Source organism: Vulpes vulpes, chromosome 3, assembly GCF_048418805.1.
Source record: "Vulpes vulpes isolate BD-2025 chromosome 3, VulVul3, whole genome shotgun sequence".
NCBI lineage: Eukaryota > Metazoa > Chordata > Mammalia > Carnivora > Canidae > Vulpes > Vulpes vulpes.
Genome location: NC_132782.1, coordinates 53,172,680 through 53,191,566, shown reverse-complemented (window position 1 = coordinate 53,191,566; position 18,887 = coordinate 53,172,680). Strand labels below are relative to the sequence as shown.

The window sequence follows — 18,887 nt, the reverse complement described above, 5'->3', positions numbered from 1 at the left end:
CAAAGCATTCAGCTTCATCCTGTACTCATGGTAGCCTCTAGAAATCCTTTCCCTTTCCAGACGCGACGAGGCCTGCTTTTGTTTTGTGAATCCTTTAGCCTCTCTGTGCAGGAGCAGTCCCTGGTTCCGGACCAGATAGAGCAGTGGGAACTGGCAGTGTGGATATCCCAGAACTTGTTTCATTAATCTGGAAGAGTGTCTTTCCTGTCCCTGCCAAGGATCTGCTCATTTTGAGCACCTTTGACTGATCACTCATCAGCCTTTTCTTGTTCTTAGGAGAGAGCTTCGCCGTGGCCCTCTCTGGTTTTGAGGTCAGGAGTATATCTGAAGGCGGCTTCATATTTCCCCTAAAAAAATTACGGGTGGAAAATAAAATTCATTGAGTATTTCCCATCATCTCCTGCAAACACAGGGCGGGGGTTAGGAGTCATGGCTGTCATCTTGGGCCTGTCACTGACCAGGCAGAGAACTTGGAGCCAAGTCCTCCTTTTCGTTTTGGGACCTCAGTGTCTTCACCTGGAAGGAGCTGAGGGCATTCCAAGGTGACTCCTGAGATTTTAAAATTCTGCATGTTTTGTGGTGTCAAAACCATCAATTTCTGCTGAGCTGCATAACCCTGCAGCTGTTTCGCGGATACTTTTCAATCTTTAGATTTAATCTATTCAACAATGTATACTTTTTTAAAGGGAAGCTTTTATAGACACTTCTGAAATATCAGGGTGGGGGGGATAAATGGATGTTAAAAAATAGAAAACAACCAATTAAATAGTATATAGCATGTAATTCTCCTTGGAAACTTACCACGAAATTGAGGAGCACTTTAACAACTGGTAATTTAAATTGCATTTGAACTCTGCTAATGGTTTGTTTGCATGGGAACTTCAATCATTTCACAGTGGTTCTTTAGCAAAGCTCCTTGTTCTCTTTATGGAAGAGAAGAAAAAAAAAATGATTAAAAGAGAAGTCGACTATGGAAGAGGAGACCACTGTCATTTGTGTGTGGAGGGAAGCCGCCAGGTGTGTGAGACATTGCCCTAAGGCCAAGGTGGAGAGCCTCACCTTCCAGTTTAGAGATCTGGCAAGTCCAGTGCCCTCTACTGCTGTTGTAGAAACTGCTCTGATTTCTATCTCCCTCCGCAAGGAGAGACTTAGGTTTCCAGGGGCTTGCAGGGGGGGGTGGTGTCTATCTTTTGTTTTCTATGAGATCGTACTGTCTGCAGGTCTGGTGTTTGCCTCTGCAAAATCCGTTCCTCAGCAAGTTGGAAATGATCCCTTAGTCATTTCAGCGGAATGGCATTGAGAATTCTAAAGTCCTTGAAGACCATCGGGTCCCAGGAAACTCATTGCTTTGCTGGGCTCATCTTGATTATGTACCATTTTCCTGACTTCCTTTCTTTTTCCTGTTGGGCCATACCGACAGCTTCCAGTAGGTGGTCGGAGACTTGGATGTGGAAGTTGTGGTTTTGCTCTAAAGCTGATTGTGTGACCAAGGGCAAGTCCCTCTGCCCAGTGAGTTTTGGTGTCCTCCTCTGTCAATATGACTCTAACTGGGTCCATGGAGCAAGCCCTGGGCTGTCTGCCACTACCTGTGGCTTCTGGAGTGGCCACCTCCTTACTCTGGCGTCAGCTTTTCCCTCTGTCAGTTGGAACAGGTAAGGTGGGCCATTTTTAAGGTTTCCCCCAACTTTGAGCTGATTGCAGTATTTGAGGACTGAATGAGATGATATACACAAATCAATTTCATGGTTGGTTAAATAATGTTTAAAATGACAACAATGAAAATGTGAGTAGTGGTTTTTCTGGAATGTGGATTCCTCCTGCATATACAAAGCAGACATTTTTAACAGCCTACTGCCTTGGAACACTTGTCTTTTGGAATATGTACTGCATAATTCTTAGCAAAATAGTAATAAGTCTTAATGAAATAAAACTTGTAATGAGGGCTTACCTGGAAGTGTCAAGATTGTCCAGCTCTCTGTTGCTCACTGGCTGTCATTTTTTTAGACAGGAAAACTAAGGTTCAGAGGGGTCACTCAGTCCCACAGTTAGAAATTTGTCCCCAGGGATGATTGGATGGCTCAGTGGTTGAGTGTCAGTAAAATCTTTAAAAAAAAAAGAGTTTTGGAAACAGATTTCTTTTTTTTTTTTTTTAAGATTTATTTATTTAGTCATCCGAGAGACAAAGGCAGAGACATAGGCAGGGGGAGAAGCAGGCTCCCTGTGGGGAGCCCGATGCGGGACTTGATCCCAGGAACCCGGGATCACAGCCGCCTGAGCCAAAAGCTGACACTCAACCACTGAGCCACCCAATCTTTGTCTGCAGCTGAGACTGCGTTGAGATTTTGCTATTAATGTTTTCTTGGCTAAAGTATGAATATCTAACTATTGATCTCTTTCCCCACTGCGATGATGATGAAGTTGTTTTTTCAGAAAAGCTGGGTTGCCTGCAAACTCCTTTCAATGATTGTGTGACACATTGGTGCAAGAGAAGTGCCAGGAGCTGACTGGGGGCTTAGCAGGTAGAGAGGGAAGCCATCAAATTTGTGGGCTTCAAGCCTGGCATCATTCCTCATATGGCCTAGTTAGTTCATAAAGCTGGAAAGTTCTAAAGCTGGCAAGTTCCTAGAGATTTGTTTTGTGTGTGTGTGTGTGTTTAAAGATTTATTTATTTTTAGAGAGAGGGTTGGGAGACCGGCAGAGAGAGAGAGAGAGAGATCCAAGAACGCTGAGATCAAAAGTTGAAATCAAAAGTTGGCCGCTTCACCAACTGAGACACTCAGGTACCCAAGAGCCTAGAATTTGTAAGCAACCCCCCCTCTCCCATTTTCCACAGGTGGAGACATTGAAGCGCAGAAATACAACTGAAGACAAAATCCAGTCACCTGGTTCTCGTTTGAGGCCTTTTCTTATTGTTTTCCTGGGCACTCATCAGAGGGAAGGTATTTTTCCTCAATTGGTGAGTCCTATGAAGAACGGAAGACTTTTCTTCTATAAACAATGACCATGTTTAATGAGTTTAAAAAATCCATGGTTTCCATTGAACACATGGGCACTGGATGCCGGGATGGAGTAAGAATTAGAGAGGAAACACAATCTTCTTTCTTTTTATCTTGAGTTGATTTTATTGACAATGGACAGAATAGAACAATGCTCATAAAATGTGTGGCAAAGCAGAGGCAGGACTCCGCTCTTGGAAGGAACATGAAGAGAAATTGGAAGAAAATTGGGGGTAGTGATGAGTTTGGATTGCCAATAATTGTTTTGCTTCCTTCTTTCTCCTTTGGCATGGAGGGAAGAGTTCTTGAAATTGAAGAACCAAAATCAAGATGTCAATGAACAGTGTTATGGGCGTTTGTGAGGAAAGAAAAGTTGTATTGTCGAGTGATTCTTGTTTACCTCCACATGAGATACTTCTTCTGAGATCTCATTTTATTTTCACAAAAGTCCTTTGAGGTAGTAGGGGAGGCTAGATTTGCTCAGGCAAAGGGTGAGACCTGTTGTCTTAAGGGTCTGCTGGAGTTCCACTGGGATCCCGTTCCACACTTAAAAAGGGGGGTCGCGAGCAAAGGGAAACTTTCCCTTCGGTTTTGAAATACTTCTGAGTTCCACAGGTAGAAGAGAACATCATGTTCTAGAAAATAGGAGTGGTGAAAAGAATAGCGGTGTGGGCCGCCCTTGGCTGGACAGAGATCTGAGGAGAACAATGAGAGAATTCTGGGAAAAGCTTCCATTTAGAATTTGCGATCTGTGATCTCCATTCCGAGGACCCGTCCCTGTGTGCCCTAAGCACTGGCTGTATACTGGGTAAATAATATGCCTTGCCATGTTTATGGTATAGTTTTTCAAAACAGAGCAGATGCTGTAGTGATTGATAAAACCTAACCTTATTTAAAAGTGTGACAGAGTTTATGGTTACATTTTGTCACCTTTTCTTAATCAATGTCTCTTAAAACGACAATGACCTCCTGTGTGCCAGTAGATCTGCATAAGATAAAAGACTGGCAACTACTGCTTCCATCCTTAAATACCTTACTTAGCTTATAAATTTCACGCATGGTCTTGAATGTTTTGCCCTGAGCATACACTTTAAGAATCAAATGTGAATCTTTGTTTCCTGCTATACTTCCTGAGTTTTTTTTCAGTGTTTAAAATGAAATTCTGATTAATATGAAGACTTTTACTTGGATTAAAAACCAACCAACCAACTCAGTGTGTGATGACAGAATGGGAGAGAGCACATAAGCAGGAGGAAGCTGGAAGACACTCAGGAGTTTTTGTTGTCCGTAAGCTAATTGTGAACCAATAGTGGCTCATGTCTCCTAAAATGCCAGTGCAGCCTTGGACTGCGTGAAATAGAGTATGGCCTCTAGAACACGGTGGACGAGGGATCGTGCTGGAAACCTGCACATCCAGTGGTGAGGTGGGCTTCGGGGCCAGGACTCAGCTCTGTTTCTCTCTTACTACTCCTTGCTCTGCCTTCTGTGTGTTGGCTTCAACCTTGGATGTTTCATTCTGTGGTCAGGAGATGGCTTCCTGCTGCATCCTGGGCTCTAGGCCTCCTCTTGCCTGGAAGAGGAAGAGCCTTTTGTACCAGGTCCCCATGGCCCTGGGTTACTTACTGTGCATTCCTGCACAGTCATTGAGGCCAAGAGGATGGGACTGTGCTAAATGGCCTGTGCATTGGGCTCTCCTCTGGAATTGAGTCTGATGACAGTCACACGGAAATTTCATGGCAGCTACATGGCATAGAAGAGCGGTCCCTCAAAAAATATCTGGGTTCCGCTACAAGGTGGTGAGAACCACCATCTAATGCTATTTGGGTGATTGTGAGCTTTCTTTCTCCCTTCCTAACAGACCTCCTCTAGAGTGTTGGACTTTATTGCTTTGTCCTCTGAAGGGGACATTAGCCAGATGGACTGTCTACACAAGAAAGCTCTCAGGACTAGAAGTGATTTCTCACCAGGAACTGTTATAGGAATGAGACTCCACTGGAGAGGGCAGGATGCAGGGCACACGTGATGATGGCTTTTGTGAACATAAAACCTGGTCAGAAGAGGGACAGCATCTCTGTTCACAAGGGCATTGGGATCTCTAGCACATGACAGGGGCACAGTGCATTTTCATGGATAGAAAGAATGAATCTAAAGGTAGTGAGTGTCCCTTTCTCTAAGAGCATTCCATCAGACCCTGGCCATTCTCTGTTGGGGAGTTTTAGGAAATCTAGCAGAGATGAGGCTGGCTGCATGGCTCCAGGAGAATGAAGCAAATGACTGACAGAATGAGTCTTTTGGGGCAGAATGGCTCAAGAAGTTTGTGAATGCATAGAAAGGCAGTGAGTACAGCAGGGTGGGGTGTCAGAGGTCTGCCAGTTGTCAGATGTGCCCCCCGCCCCCAGAAAAACAACGTCCCCCTGCCTTCATTTCCCTGATCTGGGAATTAGGAAAGATAACCATTGCTCTACGTGCTTCTCATGTTTGCTTAGAGCACATGGGTTGATAGATGCCGACTTGTTTTGCAGACTATACAGTGTGGTACGTACATGATAGATTATTACAGTTGTGTTCTTCTTTAGTTTAATGGCTCATCTTGAATATAATGAAAAATGAGACCATGTAATGTGTAGTCCCCAGCACGGTGCCTGCTACATGGTATATGCTCAGTGTATGTTCTTCCTTCCAACCTTGCAACCCCAATGTTGCCATCGGATGGGCACTGATTTGTCCTCAGTCTTGGAAAGGAGCTAGATCTGGAACCTTGCTTAATGGTAATGGTTGGAATTGAAATGAAATTGTATACTATTATTACCTTGCATATTTGATTTTGCTCTAGGGTAGCAGGAGGTGGAAGGTGGGAGAATTGGGAGACTGAAGAAGTCTCCATGCTTGAGAAATCCCTTAGAAATTACAGTCTAGCTGTTTGACTCTAGCTTTGTTTGATTAGATAATCACGAACTTTCTGCTCTAGGCGTCACCGACCCAGTGGGAGTCAGGAAGGAAATTATTTTCCTCTGTTGATACTAGTGTACAATTGTTGACGGCAGCCAAGGGCTTTCATTTTTAATATTTCCTCTTTGGTACTTAGAAGGATCAGGTATTAGTCTGTGCCGGAAGCAAAGCAACGGTCACTTCCGCCGGAGGTGAATGTCTTGGCTCCCTACAATTACTCGGTCAGGTGGTTTCTGGGCATGAGTGACCATCTGCTGAGCCAGCTTTCATTGCTTTTTATGTTATTGCTTCAGAAATACAAAAGGACTTGCTGGGTCTGAGCAGGAACCCATCCAGCCACCTAGGGTCCTATGGCTGTTCTATAACCCAGGGATGTCTTGTAGGAGATGTTTGCTATCCATGAACATCAGAGGTAGAGTGCTCTCTTCTCTCTCATTTCCTTCCTCCTCATTCCATATTCTTCTACTTCCTGACCTCAGTACAGTGGAGATACTTCTGTTCTGTGTTGTGTAGAGCCCTGGGAGGTCAGAGGAATTCTCAGGTTCTCCTACTTGGATTCCTGTGTGGTAGAAGGGCTCTGATGCCTAATGGATGGGGGGCCCCATGAATCCTTGATAGATCGCTGCCAAATATCTACCCCTGGTTCATAGACTCTGTGCTCATGCTCTGCCCTGATCTACTGTTTGTCTGGAAGTCAGTAAACCTCAGGATCTTTAGGACACTACAGTGAATTAGGCACAGTTCCTAACCTGGAGAAGCCTATACACTACTTGGAGAGAGAGATATACACATAAGAAAAGCACATTAGAAAGAAGGGTGTTGTTTACAACACACATTTATTAATCACCAAATCTGTTTCAGGGCCCATAGAGATGCTTGGGAAAATGGAGGTAACTTAGCCTTGGGTCTCATGGGGCTTATTTGAAAGGTTGGGAGGGTGGGAAGAATTGAGAGTGTTGAGAAAAGTTTCCAGGAGGAGGGGATCTGATCTCAAAACCAGTGAATGAGCCACGGAGCCTTAATAGCACAAGCTCAGAGTGCTGGCAGGGTACTCCTGTGGACATCACTTGGCCCACTGAGGCTGGGCAGGTTCTGAACATATGTAGCTGATCGCACAATATGGTTGGGCAGGTAAGGAGTCTTTCACCTTCCAGGTGTGGTTCCATCTCCATTTTATTTCCTGTCAACATGCTGCAGCCAGAAGTGTCATGTTGACTTCGAGCTGCACTGACATTATTTCTGTGGTCCTCTCTGTGTGGCCAGAGGATGCCTGGGTATGTGTCACCAAGTGGGAAAGCATCTCTGCATTGAGAGCAGTGAGGGAGGGTGGGCAGGGGTTTCTCTCAAGAATTCCTGATAGCTAATCTCTTATAGTCTCTTTCCGGGGCCTCCTGAAAAATGGTGGAGTTGGTAGGGACCAGGACTGGGCCTCTCCTACTGGGCTGCTATCTTTATTATCTACTGCTGCCTAACCCTAAATTTAGTGCTTACACAAGGACCATTTATAATCTCACACTATCTGTGATTTAGGCCTTGGGAGCAGCTTAGATGGGAGACTCATAGCCTCTCCTGAGGTTGCAGTCTAGGTGTCTGCTGGCCTGTAGTCTCATCTGAAGGCTCAGCTGGGGAGGACCCAGCCCTAGGCTCACTCACAATCACTGGCACAGTTTAGGTCCTCATAGGTTGTTGACCTGAGGCCTCAGTTCCTTGGCAATGGGCTGAAGGGGCGGCCTTCAGTTTTTTTGCCACAAGGCCTTGCCATAGGGCAGATCACAACATGGCAGCAGCCTTCCCTCCAAGCAAGTGAGCAAGAGTGAATTCCTCAGATGCAAGCGCATAGCCTTTCTGTAACTTCATCCTGGAAGTGGCACCTCTTCCTTCTCCCTGATTCTGTTTGCTCAAAGCAAGTCACTAAATCCAGCCCACACTCAAGGGGAGGGATCGTACAAGGGCATGAATACCAGGAGATGGAATTCTAGGGGGCTGTCTTAGGGGCTGTCTACACAGATGCCCTAAATTAAACGATGGGAGCAGGAGTTACATGGAACCACTGAAGAAACTGAGCACACCTCTGTGGGCCAGCCTTACTTGAGGACTTTTGGGGAGAGAACTCCATTTAAAATCTGAATAAAAGTGGTGATCTATGACTGTGCAGGATGCAAACACGGCATGCATGGCTTTTCAGTGGAAGCACACAAGTTTTCAAAGAATGCTGTACCCTCATACCTCCACATTTTTACCCTCCCTAGCAGTTAGAGCTACTTTGGTAGAGGTGCTTGAATGTTTTTGATTGAGCTTTTGCTGTACAGGTGAGATGCCAAGACCTAGAGAGGGGAGGTCTTTGACTCCCCTCCTTTGACTGAGGCTCCTTTGACTCTGGTCCGGAGCTTTTCTTCCACTTTCTGTGCACCGCCTCTGCTTTAGAATCAGTCCATACCAGTACTTGGCATATTTCCTCTGCTTTTTGCCACCTGTGTTCTGTCCCAAAAAACAGATTAGGTTGAAATTTGGAGTCTTGAGCCTCAGCTTGTTCCTTTAGTTAAATTTCAGGGCCTCCATCTCCTGTTGGGTCATGCCGTGTCCCCCAAAGTTGCATAAATCAGTGTTACTTGGCTCAGTGTGTCTCTGCAGTTTGAATAACATTTGTATTAAGAACAGTGAGCTGATACAAAACATTGCTGTGGGGCTGACAGGATCAGACACAAAACCTCAGCCAGTACCTTCTGTCTGGCAGAAAGTTCTTTCCTAGAGCATCTGCCCCCCCGCTCCCTTCAACTGAACTGTCTTGTATAAAACCAAGTGCAGCAGTCCATTTTATAGAAGATGGCAGGTTCCCTTAGAGTCATCCTTCACATTCCTAAAAAATTAATGGGAATGGAAGACTTAAAATTATGGTCAAGCTCATTAGTAGCCCTGTAGCCGAAAGAAGGAAAGCCTGCTTGGGTCAGGAAGACTGTCACTGGCCAGAGTGTTAATACTGCTCCCCAGCTCCATGACCCTTTTTGATTCTCAATTTTTTTTTTTTACACTCTTAATGCTTTGACACTGTTGCTGGTCTATTACTTAATTTTTACTGAAAGTCCATAACAGGAAATAGTTTTGATGGGGTGACGGTTGACAAGGTACAGCAGAATTTGGAAGAGGAAGATTCTCATGTATTAGCTGCCTCATCTTACTGAAGCCACCTAATCATTTTTTAAACTGGTTTCCATCTTTGAAAACCTGGTGCAAATAGCAGCTGCCTCAGATACTTTTGTGTTCATAAAGCAGCATAATGTACAGAGTACCTGCCGAGTATAATATGTAGTGCATAGCTGGTTCCCGCTAAACATTAGTCCATGCTCTCCATGAGAGGCTGTAAGTGCTGGAAATCACTCTTGGTTCTGTGCTTTGTCCCCCCCTTTGCCCTGTCCCGTTGGCTTGGACCAGACCTGCAGCATTTGCTTGTGTTGTCCCAGAATACGCAAAAGCCTTCACATTTATACTTTTGCTCAATGACTCCCAAGACATAAATACAGACATCGTAACGTGCTCATATTTTCTGGTATTTGGGACTATAGTAGCTCTGAGAACAAAATATTCACAAAATGTGTCTCACGAGCAAGGACTTTTGGGCACCAGTACTTGAAAAGTAAATGTTGCTTTTAATGACAACAATGGTCTGGTCCAGAGGATGAGCTCCACTCAGCTGCCATCAGCCACCTCTTTGTAAGTGGAAGCTTCTCCGGGGCTGCCCAGCACTGACCGTCTTTGGTTCCTCTTCAGACTTCTTTAGGATGACATCACCTCACCCTGCTTCAATGGCAACTGACTTGAGTTATATCAGTTATTAAAAATGATCTAATATTTCCCTTTTAAATCTAGGGCCCTGGCTCATTCTATGATTAAGCTAGTGATTTATTTATAATATGGTACGAGACGGCTGCAGCCACTCTATGATGTAATCTAAGAATGACATGAAAACAAAATAGGCTTTTACATAATGAAAGTGTTCCTGTAATACATTTTATAGCAAGGCTTTTTTTTCCCCCATTGAGAATGGAGAGAGATTCTTGCCTTTCCTCCCACTCCTTCCTTATCTTCTTTTCCCATTTATAAGTCTTAAGGCCTTGAAGTCAATTAAAAAAAAAAAAGAACCAACAATCCAGGAGCATTGGAAACACTGCACAGATTGTGGTTTGCTCTTCTCATCTTGTCTTATCATCTCCTTTGCTCTTCTCTCCATGGTCACCATGGCTGCTGCTCTGCCCAATGGCCTGTAGCCTCACCCTTCCTTTGCTTGTGCTGTTCCTACTACTGTTAATGCCTCCATGATCCTGAATTTTCTTCTGCTGAAGTCACATGCACTGTACTGGTTCCTACAGGTAGCAGTCTTTTGCAGACTGGTTCAGATGCACCTCTTTCTCTAAGCCTTCTCTGAAGCTTCTGTCCCCTACTTAGAAACTTCTGTCTTTCTGATAGAACTCCATGCAGTGGCAAGCTCCCCATCCCCATGTTAAGGCATATTCACAGCATATCAGAGTTAGAAGACACAGAAATGATTTAGGGGAATGGGGAAGGGGCTTCTGTAGTTCTGGTTCTGCCCTTGACACACTCATGGCCCACCTCTGATTGCCAGTTTCCCCCTCTGAAGAATGAGTGGTTTGTATTTCATTTCATACAGTCCCTTGGGGGTACTGGTAGTGGCTCCTTGAGATGATGTGTTGAAAAGGATTCCGAAACTGTATCCTGATGGAGGGGAAATAGTCCACGATTGTGTAGCAGTATCTGCCGTGGCTGTGGTTGGTGAAAGGAGGGTGGAGGCATACAAGAGGTCTCTTGGTTACTTTTGGACTAGATGATTTATGGAGATTTTTTTCTCTTTAACCTTCTGGGATGCTTTGATTTGGTGACTTGAAGGGGTGTCTTGCCCAAGGTCACACAGCTAGTAGTGGCTAGAATCCAATTTCAGGTTTCGAGATGGTTAAAAACATATATTCTAATCTCACATTTATCCATGTAGGCTGGCTGTGGGAGTTGAGAAGCTGGGATGAATAAGACTAGAGGGGCCCTGGTTTATTGAAGGCACAAGACTCCCTCAAATCTGTATGTCCTTGGGGTAGGGTAGGGCCAGGGGATACCTTTCACCTCTTTGTCTTCTTTGCTTCCAAAGAGTTGTCATGTCATACAATTTTATTTATGTCAAATGTGGCATTTTAAGGTCAAAGTAAGAAAGTAAGGTGACTTTTCTGGGGTCTTCTTGGGTCAGTGTTCACAGAGTTAGCCATGGAATCTTTTGGTTCCTCAGCGCCTCTCTCCTTGATCCCAGAGAAAATGCTTATCTCTCAGCAGAATGCTACATTGCCTAGACTCTTGGTCAGTTCCAAATGACAAAGGGTCCCTAGAACAGTGAGAGAGAGAGAGGGAAGTTTTGGATCACTGATGGCACTGGAAACCAGAGCCTTTTGAGAGACGAAAGAAGGAACTGGAAGTGGTTAGTGTGGAGAGGAGAGAAAGGGGATGGAGGAAGACAGAGTAGAGTGGGACTCTGCCATGGAAGGGGATGCAAACTCAGTCTTTGTGACCTCAGACGGAGCTCTGGAAGCAGAGGGTGGAAGCAACAGAAAGACATATGAAGGAGGACTTAATATTATGGGGAGACCAATGGAATGTGAAATGTACCATTTTGAGGTGTTTGACCTCAGGTTATGCTACAGGTATTTTGGTGGAGGCTGAGACTGATGGGTCCTTTGTAAAGGGAATAAGAGATTGGACTGAGTGTCCATTAAGGCTCTCCCTGTCCAGAGAGTCTGGATTTTTCTGGAGGCACGTTTTATGTGCCTCTAAATAATTCCATTTTAAAATGAAGACTTTATGGAGGAAAGTGATTCTTCCTTTCTCCATGGTCTTGGCACACATAAATGCTGACTTATCTTGGGCAATCTTTTGTTTCACTTAGCATTATTGATGAAGGAAAGCAGGCTGACTGAGGATGTCATAGTACTTTTTTTGTACCGAGTGTATTTTTGAGGATGATTTCTGTACTTTTTCAAGGTATTTCCAGAGATTCTGTTCTGTTGGCCTCCCTCAGCCTTCTCTCCCCCACTGTCAGTGGTTTGCTTTTTCTGTACTGTCAGTGTACTTTGTTTATACATCCAGTGGAACATTCGTGTCACTTAGCTCTGCTACCTAAGTAGAGTTTCATTCAGTCTTCCTTCTTTACTAGATTATAGAAGCTTCTTAAGAGCATGAATCTTGTCTTATTCCGTAAGAGGACCTAAGGTGCCTAGGGCAGTGGTTTGCAAATAAAATGATGGCTCATTAATTTAGCAAGTATTTATTGAGCACCTGCTGTGTCATAGACACTATTCCAGGTTCTGTGAACAAAATCAGACAAACCTTCTATTTGATGGAGATAGACCATATATAGATTAATGCAAAAACATATAATATTTCAATTGTAATCTATATTCAGAAGAAAAATAAGACAGGTTAAGGGCACAGGGGTGGGGAGGACACAGATTTAAATTCATTGGCCTGAGATTGTTCCTGATGAGGGTCCACGTGAGCCCAGACCTGAATGAAGTGAAGCAGTAAGCCAGAGCTAAGAGGAGGAAGAATGTTTCAGGTGGAGAGAAAGCAATCGCAAAGGCCCTGAGGCCGAGGCCTGCTTGGTACACTCTAGAAAAACGAGGAGGCCGGTGTGGCTGGAGTGGAGTGCCCGGTTGGAACAATATAGGAGAGGAGCTCACCCATGCTCATAAAAATCATTGCAACAACAAATACTTGTTAATAAGCACCTGTTGATTCTCAGAAAAAAAATGCCTTTGTGATTTAGAGAATCCGCAGAAGTCTAACAAAAGGATGACAAAAGGTATTTCTGCTTTTTAGCTTTAAGATGCAAGGGCAGTAGGTGGGCGCTGGGACCTTAGCAGTGCACAGCTCAGAACAAGTCCAGATGCAAAGGGTCCTGGTTGCCCTGACAGAGGACTCTCCTCTTTGATTCTCTGCTCCTGTGACAGGCACACCTGCAGGGAGGCTGGGGCAGATGGGCAATTGCACGCCTAATCACCCATTCAGGCACCCACTTATTTGTTTTCCGCATGCAAATATGGGTTTTTTGCAGATGGATTTAATATATTTGTTGCTTCCTCATTTTATTTAAAACAAAACAAACGATCAACCATGTCAGTTGAGGGCAACAAATAGAAACATGAGTATTACGGTCTTGCTGTGTGTGCTGATTACACGGATGAAAGGGATCCTAGGCAAATCAGTGTTTTCTGTGCGCGTTGATATTATTATTTTATATTCTGTCATTATTACTGTCATTATTGTTAAACAAAAAACGGTTTTAAAGAGGGAAGTGGCATTCTTTTTCCTAAATCATTTTCTCAATATTTTAGGCTTCATATTTTTACTGTGTGGTTTCCAGTTTGACCTTTTTATAAAAGTTTCTGAACTTCTGGACCATTGTTTAAAAAAGGGCATCGTGGAATCTCCAAAGGCTACTGGCAGGTGGTGCCTGCAACTTCTTTAGCCTGAAAATAAACAAATAAACAAGCACAAAGTAGGAGTATTTGCCCCTATCGATGTGCTATTATTATTTGTTGTGCAAGATCATGCAAAAAGTCACTTCCATCTATCTGAGAGCCCGTAGGTCGACAGCCATACCAGGTAGAGGTCTTTGGTGGGTGTTTGGTTTGATTTGCAATGACATTTCAGAGCTCTAGAGTAGGATGTCCGAATTCTTAGATACTTTGGTAAACTCAGGGAAACTCAGGCCTGGGGAGGTAAAATGACTTACTCAAGGTCTCAGAGAGGGAGAGGTAGAGATTGGACTTGGGCAGCTGGAACTCTGGCAGATGGCTGCCCCTCGGGCCTGGGGGGATGAAGACATTGCTGGAAAACCCATAGGAGAAGTCATCTCAAGGTGAGGTCTGCGTGCAAATGATGTCTACGGGTCTTGTTTCTCTCTCATAGCCTAACTTAAAAAATCCTTTTGGTATCAAGCCTTAAGCAGAGAAGCAGCAGTGGAGAATGTGGATGTGAACGGCTTGTAGCTTGCCTGATAAGGCTATGGACTGTGTAAGAGTCAGTGTGTGTGTGTGCGTGTGTGCACATGAGAGCCTGGGGTGCAGATGGGAAGACTTGGAGGGAGAGGGCAGACCATTGACAGTAGGAACTTCTTAATTAGGCACAGAATTTCTGAGCTAGAGGGAAGGATAAAACTTACTGAATTTGACTGCTTTATTTTGTAGAGGAGGAAACTGATATCCAGAGTGGTTGAGAGCCTTGCCCCAAATCATTCAACTTTAATTGAGTACTTAAAATATCAAAGCAGCAACATCCTTTGATAGAAACTTTTATTTGGGGAAGTACCAGTCATCACTATCAAATCATATTTACTATTAGCCAGTGAGCCTGCTCCAATGAGATGGAGTGTCTGCATGTTTTTTTTTTTTTAAAGATTTTATGTATTTATTTATGAGAGATACACAGAGAGAGGCAGAGACATAGGCAGAGGGAGAAGCAGGCTCCCTGCGGGGAACCCGATAAGGAACTTGATTCCAGGACCCCAGGATCACGCCCTGAGCTGAAGGCAGATGCTCAACCCACTGAGCCACCCGGGTGCTGCATGGGGTTCTTTCTTTAGATACAGTTTGGGCAGGAGGAGAATGTCAGGGGCTGCAAGGGCTCCAAATGTGGGCTTTCTCTCTTCTTGCAGACCTCACAGATACCTAATGAGGCATCACATAGATGCTTAATTCATTGACCTCCCCAATGGCAAACTTACAAATGATCCTCTGAAAAAATTAAGATTGGTGATCAAGACCAGTTAAGTAACATTTTATGGATCTTTTATATATTCTTAAATGAATGACCTTTTCACCTTTATTTATGTATTTATTTCTGATTTATAAAAGAGATTTATTTATTTGAGAGAGAGAGAGAGAGAGAGAGAGAACGAGCATACAAGTGGGAGGGACCGAGGGAGAGGGAGAGAGAATCTCAAGCAGACTCCCCTGAGTGTAGACCTAGACGTGGGGCTCGATCTCATGACCCTGAGATCATGACCTGAGCCAACATCTAGAGTCCATTGCTTCACTGACTGCACCACCCAGGCGTCCCATCCCTTTCACTTTTAAATGTCAAACATTAGGATGCTGGATTTATAGGGAGGGTATGTATGCAGAGACCAAGGTGGTATTTGTGTTGGCAGCCTGAGAGGAGGACGATCTCTATGTATGAAAAGGGCAAACTTTTGTCAGGGACCCACTGAGAGAGGCTTCCCGTTGTGTGTAGTGGCTGCAAGAATGATAAATGGCCCTGGGGACAGGCTTCACATGGAAGGCTTCTAGGGGCAGAAGGTAGCGAGTGAGGAAAGGACATTTTTTTTTAAAGATCTTATTTATTTATTCATGAGAAATGGAGAGACAGAGAGGCAGAGACACAGGCAGAGGGAGAAGCAGGCTCCATGCAGGGAGCCCGATGCGGGACTCGATCCCGGGTCTTTAGGATCACACCCTGGGCTGAAGGCGGCGCTCAACTGCTGAGCCCCCCGGGCTGCCCAGGAAAGGACTATTGACATGGCATGAGTTCAACCCGCTGTGCCTGCTGTCTGTGCAGGGTGTCCCCATTGCTGTTTGCTCCGATGTACCTGTAGGACAGGTTTGCTCCCCACTGTCCTGGACAGTCCCAGACACCGGTCATAGCCTCTGGGTCTGTGTCAGACACAGCGTGTCGGTCTGTGTCTCGCTACATCTCGTGTTTTTTTCTCTTCTCCCCTACCAACCCCTCCCCACCTCCCCTTTGAAAAAAAAAATCATCCGAATTATTTGAAGGTTTATGTATGTTGATTTTTTTTGTATTTTGTAACTAATTTGTTTCTCGTTCTATCTGAAGCTAATTCCGTTTTTGCCAGGCCACACTGTAATATACTTGAATTCTCTTTGGCCCTGAGTTCTTTTTTCTTTTACTTAAGAAAATGTTTTATCCTTTTCTCCTCGGACCTCCAGCTTTCTTGTCCACACGGCCCAGCTATTTTTGAAGAATCTTTAGGGAGTTATTGACTTTGTTAGAACTACTACTAGAGCAGCAATTCTGAAGACCGAATCCGGCATTTAAGTTGCCTTTCCAGAAATAATTTATTTCTACTCCAGCTTCAAGGAGTAGCAGTGGGGAATAGGGCATTCTGAAAATAAGAAAAACATGCCAAAGGAGTCGCTGATTTCCAGCGGGGCACATGGAAAAAAGGTTTTCATTTCAGTGACCTCTCTGCTCGTTGGAAAACTCTGGGCTGGTGGATTTCATGATCCCGAGACTCTGGGCCACTCTCGAGTTACAGGGGGTGATGAGGGCACATCGCAGGGTGGAGGATGCTCTCCTCGGGCCCGTGGGGGTGTGGAGACATGCTGTGCTTTGGCATCAAGACCCAGCGTTTCTTCCAGTTGGGTAAGGTTTACGGACCGGCTCTACCAAGTGCCCAAGTACGCGGAGATGTACAGAGTGCAGGGAGTCAGACTTAATATGGGTTAAGTTGTAGGGTGGCTGTCTGCCAAACCCGATGATTCCTACTGGATTCGTTCAGCATATGGACAGACACAGGCCCGTTTCCCGTTCGGCCCTCCCCCCAACCCTGAGTTGACAGTGTCTTTATTCGATTCTTTCTTGCGCTCCCATCTACATGGTATTATTGAGAATAGCACACCTAAGAAGAGGCTGGGGATTGCTGAACTCTGACCCCGGCCCTGCCACACCACCTGTGGAACTAGTCACAGACATTTTCATTTACTCAACAAATATTTAAATGAGCAATTTTTACACTTCAGGTACCAGGGATACGAAAATGTGTAAGACACGGTTCTTACCTTCGCTGCTTTCGGTCAAGGGTAGAGAGGTCAGTACACAAATAGAACGTGAAGTGACTTCTCCTTTTGGGTCTCCCTTTTACATAGCAAAGGGCCAGAGCTGAATTAGATGATGGCCCCAAGGTCCCTTCTGAGGCTAATGGGGCATCATCTGTGCAGGATTCATCGAATATCCGAAGATCGCTTATTTAACGGAGAATTGGCCCACATTTCCCCTTTCTCCCCAGTTTATAGGGGGTGGTGCTGAAGATGAGGGAGGCAGTATTGACAAAGTGCTTTAATAAGCAAGTTACAGAAAGACATGATATAGGTTCGAGGCGTTATTATTAACAGCAAAATGAAAACAAGGGCTGATGTTTTTAGAGAGAGAACAGATGGTTCTTTTGTTTGGAATTTGAGTATAAAGGAGAGGAAAAAAAAGGAGATACTTGCCATATTGTTTAGGCCCTGAATGTGAGTGACTTTAAAATGCCAAAACAATCTGGTGAGGAAAGTCCCATGGATTCAAAATAGCTCCTACACTGTTCAAACTATAATTAATTTAACAACAACAAAAAATGACAGTAAGAAAAATCCTAATAAGAAATGCCACGGTGACAATTGACATAACCTAACAAAAACTCCCGTTTTTGCGTCAGCTCTAGAAACTTAGTTTTTCCCCGTGTTCAGGAGTTCCACCACACAGAGGAACAAATGAGTGGGAACTGATTTAAAACTGTGTTTCTTTCTCAAGTCGTCCCCCCCCCCCGACCCCCCGCCGAGTTATTTCAGTTTTCCATGACTCATAAAGGAAACCTTCAGGATTCACAAGAAATTGGCAGTCCTCTCCTACCTTTGCTGTTGGATACTGATCGAATGATGGGAGCTGGTGTAGTTGAATGAGAAAGCAAACCTCAAAGGACTCTGGGGGCATCACAGAGGGCAGGGGCTGGGAAGGGCCTTTGAGAAGTGTGAGAGATGACCTTGAAATGACTTTCTTTCTTTCTTTCTTTCTTTCTTTCTTTCTTTCTTTCTTTCTTTCTTTCTTTCTTTCTTTCTTTCTTCTTTCTTTCTTTCTTTTTCTTTTCTTTCTTTTCTTTCTTTTTCTATCAGTCTGTACGATATAAGGTTAATGAATGTATCCTTTTGGCAGCATGCTTGCCCTCCGATGGCCTGTCACTCGCGAGCTGATGGAAAATGTGGACTTTGAGCATGAGCTCATGGGCCACCCAGCTGGGGGCATTTAGTAAAATGTGCGGTGAGACCTTTCTTCCAGGTGCTCTCTGACCCATGCTGTGAGTGGGCCTCAGTTTCCCCATAGTGGAAGAAAGAGGTCCTTAGCATGTTCATTCTGACACTGATCTGGATTCAGGTCTGCATCCTCTCCTAGAGAGCTATAGGAAGGCTGGGGATGGCTTTTCGTATGAGAGTGTTTAAAAAACAAAAAACAAAAAGCCTTCTCAAGACAACAAGAATAAATAGTCCACTTTGCTAAGGTAGGGGCCCTGTATCCACCATCTGAGCCTCCTGCCAGAGGTGGTTCCTCAGTCCGCTACCTTGGATGGCAAGGTGGCATGGTTGGGCATAGCCAGCTCATTCACAGACCCAGGGGACCAGGGTGGGCATGGGGAGAAGCACCACCTAGTAGTGTGGAGTTCTGGGTGCCGCTTCTGGATGTCCCACTTCTGCTACCACCCATGTGTGACCTCCCTGAGCTTCTCCAGGTCTGATTCGCTGGTTGGCCTGTGAGTTATCGGTGGGATGAGATGATGTTCTGCATTCTGCTCCGCTCTCAAGCTCAGGCTTGGCTCAGAAGAGTCCCAGGGGCCCTTTCACGGTGTGCCGCGTGTGTTTCTATCAGACACCTATTTCCTTCTACCTTGTGTCTGAGTCAGAAGTGTTACTTCCTAGTTGTAGAGGAGCCCCTTTCCATGCCCTTGTGATAACCGAGCCCTCTTCTCTGAGTATCTTCCTCTCTTACAGCTGCAGGTGCACACACCTCTCCTTGGGCATCACTGTGTGGTGCTTGTTCCGTATGACGTGTTCGTCTTCCGCCCGGGTCTGTGAAATCAGCCATGTCCTGCACATTTCGGAAGCCTCTGCATGTCCCTTG

General features: G+C 44.9%; 1 protein-coding gene across 46 annotated transcripts in view; it reads left to right on the top strand.

Annotated features, from left to right (window-relative positions):
* Positions 1-18,887, top strand: part of LPP (LIM domain containing preferred translocation partner in lipoma) — a 657,925-nt gene that overhangs the window by 64,062 nt on the left and 574,976 nt on the right. For 11 of the 46 annotated variants that reach the window (XM_072752437.1, XM_072752447.1, XM_072752432.1 and 8 more), the window contains one exon: positions 2,834-2,956. The exons of the other annotated variants lie outside the window; for them this stretch is intronic. The gene's annotated coding sequence lies outside the window, so the exon portion shown is untranslated. The remainder of the gene's footprint in view (positions 1-2,833; positions 2,957-18,887) is intronic. 46 annotated transcript variants of the gene reach the window in all.